The sequence below is a fragment of the Myotis lucifugus genome, unplaced genomic scaffold (assembly GCF_000147115.1).
Source record: "Myotis lucifugus unplaced genomic scaffold, Myoluc2.0 scaffold_13, whole genome shotgun sequence".
NCBI lineage: Eukaryota > Metazoa > Chordata > Mammalia > Chiroptera > Vespertilionidae > Myotis > Myotis lucifugus.
The window spans coordinates 3,047,198-3,050,335 of NW_005871061.1; positions in this window are offsets into that span (position 1 = coordinate 3,047,198).

The following is a 3,138-nucleotide window of genomic DNA, read 5'->3' on the forward strand; positions in this document are numbered from 1 at the left end:
AATATTCTACTTAAAGACTGTGTAATCCATGACTCATCTCTAAAACCTTACTCTTGGAAGAATCATCTCACAACTGGTTTATTCAGAAACTAAATAATAAAACATCTTTTGCACATTTATAAACAAAATTTGAAATTCTCAGTTCCCATCTCTTTATTCTCGCATTGGCAACTCCGAGACCCAGTTGATTCCTGGAGATGGACTTTAAAACACTTAGAAATTCTAAAGGTCATGCTTGCTAGTTCCCTGTCAACTCTTTGAGATGAAAGGAGCTCATGTGAGAGCATAGAGAGAATAGGTGGCTGCCGTAGAACAGGTTGCCTTGCCTGTCCTTCCCAGTTGTAGAAAGCCAGAGCCCGTGTACGTATACTGGGTAATGCCAGAGAAGGGTAAAAGAGGATTGTTTTATGAAAAGGAGACTGTGACCTTCCAGCCCAAAGGAGACAAAAAGGTCCATAATTTGTTTCTGTCCTGAGCTTCAATTTTTAGATGGCTTTACGTCCTGTTAGCATCATGCTTCTACACTCACTAATTTGTCTTTTGGTTTTTAGAACTAACTTGCTTTTTTTGGTCTATAATAAAACATGTACACTCACTGATCTTAAAAAGATCATTTTTGACAAAGAAATTCACTGCAACAGGCTACTGAAATGTAGAGGAGGCATTGAGAATTGTAAGCACTGAGGAAACAGGAGAGTTACTTGGGTTGATACAAGCATGTGCTGTAGAAATGGAAATAGCAGGTTGAAATTGGACATGGCAAAATTTAGTCTGAATGTCAGGAAAAGTTGTCAACTCTGAGATTTAATTAGGTAGTGGAATAGCTTCCCAGAAGAAATGGCAGAAATTTATTGCTGGAGCTATTTAAAATTGGCCTGGACAAAGCACTAGGGAATATACAGAATGGGGCAATCCTTCACAGATTCTTGAGGATTGATGTAGATAGCAATTGGTCTTTTGCATTTCTAATGTTCATGATCATTATTCTAGATTTTGCTTCACAATGCTTGCTAAATGTGTTCTCTTTACCACTATGACCCTGAAAATCAGAACATTACATGATACCCACAGGGTTACCCACACCTACTTTAAAAAAAAGTGATCCAAGCTGAATATCCCATTTAATTTAATCACATGGCTCTTTCTTTCTTTCTCTTTTCTTTTCTTTTCTTTTTTCTTTTCTTTTCTTTTCTTTTCTTTTCTTTTCTTTTCTTTTTTTCTTTCCTTTCCTTTCCTTTCCTTTCCTTTCCTTTTCTTTTCCTTTCCTTTCCTTTCCTTTTCTTTTCTTTTCCTTTCTTTCCTTCCTTCCTTCCTTCCTTCCTTCCTTCCTTCCTTCCTTCCTTCCTTCCTTCCTTCCTTCCTTCTTTCCCTCCCTCCCTCCCTCCCTCCCTCCCTTCCTTCCTTCCTTCCTTCCTTCCTTCCTTCCTTCCTTCCTTCCTTCCTTCCTTCCTTCCTTCCTTATAACTGGGCAGAAAAAAATCCTTCCAGGGGATTCTGATTAGTGTTCTTTTCTTTTCTATGTCTTATCTCTGTGTGTGGGCTGGAAACATATATTGATTGATTAATAATTTTAACTTTTCTTATTTTGGATAAATATTTGTTTTTTTATAACTCATATATTTTTATTTTTCATCTGAATAACAGTTGATAAAGGGTTTTAGTTTTTTCTTCAGATGTCTTGCAAAGCCCTCTGAATATGATCATAATTATTAAATTTAGGATTCTTGTTTATCAACTCTTTTTTTCCCATTCAATCTCTGAATAAGAGAAGACAGAAATAGAATCTGAACTTAAATGAAATGTTGCTGATAACTATCTTTTCAATAGCCTTTGTAGCCAAATCAATAATTCTGTTTTGTGTGAGGTATGTGACTACTTTTTCTTTGAGAAAAAAGTAGTGAATATATATATATAAAATCTCCTTGGTCATACTCAATAGGTGGTACTCAGAATGTATTTTATTCAGGTTCAGAATTTATTTCCTTACAGCAAAGGTGTTAGAAATATACCTTGTAAGCTAGCTACCACACACCAATGTATATCTTACAGGCATACAGTATTCTACTCAATTTTTGGTTCCTTTCCTTGGACTTTTTCAGCCACTTTGAAAGTTAGAGGAGTACCTATATACCTGTCCCTTTATTCTCTTTCTAACAATACTAGCTAGCTTAAAAAAAGGAACTAGTCTATACCAGACAATGTGTTAGTTCTTTTCATGAATTATGATTTTGAATCATCACAATAATTCTGTGAGGCAGGTATTCTTATTAACCTCATTCTCAGGTAACTTGTTTAAGGTCACACAGCTATTAACTGGTAGAGTAAGGCTGAAATGCAGATTGTCTGACAGCAGAGTACATACTCTCAAAACCAATGCATTGAAATGACTGAAGTGCCTCTGAATGGGGAATAAGGATAGCTCTACAATGTTCTGTGAGTTTTAAGAACCTTAGGAATAAGCTCAAATGAATTATCTTCAGTATGATAATGTATGCTGCAGTGATATGTGCAAAGACTCAAGAGGCAAAACAAAGTCTTTTAATATTTGATATTCTAATTCTGCATACCTTTTTCCCCCACAGATTTTATTTCCTGTGTCTGGAAGAGTTTCAGATGGACTGCAAGTTGGGAAGTCCATTGTTCACCAGATGCCAGTACCTAATGTTTGATGATTTGGAGTCTCTCTCATAGCTTTTAAATACTAACCAAGATAACATCTATCATAGTCAAACATTTCAAACTTTCATAATTTTGTAATTCTGCAAAACATAATTAGGTCACCACTAAGCCATTTATTTTCAAACCAGAATAACCTCAATTCCCTTAAGCTATAATTATTATATACGTATACCCTTGAAATATTTTGGGACAATGGCTATATACTAAGTGAAGCATTAAGTGTTGTTCCTGTGGAATAGTATAAGTATAAATGAACAGACCTTGGCAGAATTTAATGAGTACTTTACAGAAAGGGAGGGTCAACTTTGCTATTCTGCTCCTTATTTCCATTGTTTCAATTATTTATGACATTCTAATATGATTTTTTATTATTTTTCAAAATGCTGTTGAATTACTTGATCATAATCAATTCCATCATTTAAATTCAAAAATACTTGCTTTATAATCTGTATTACTAAT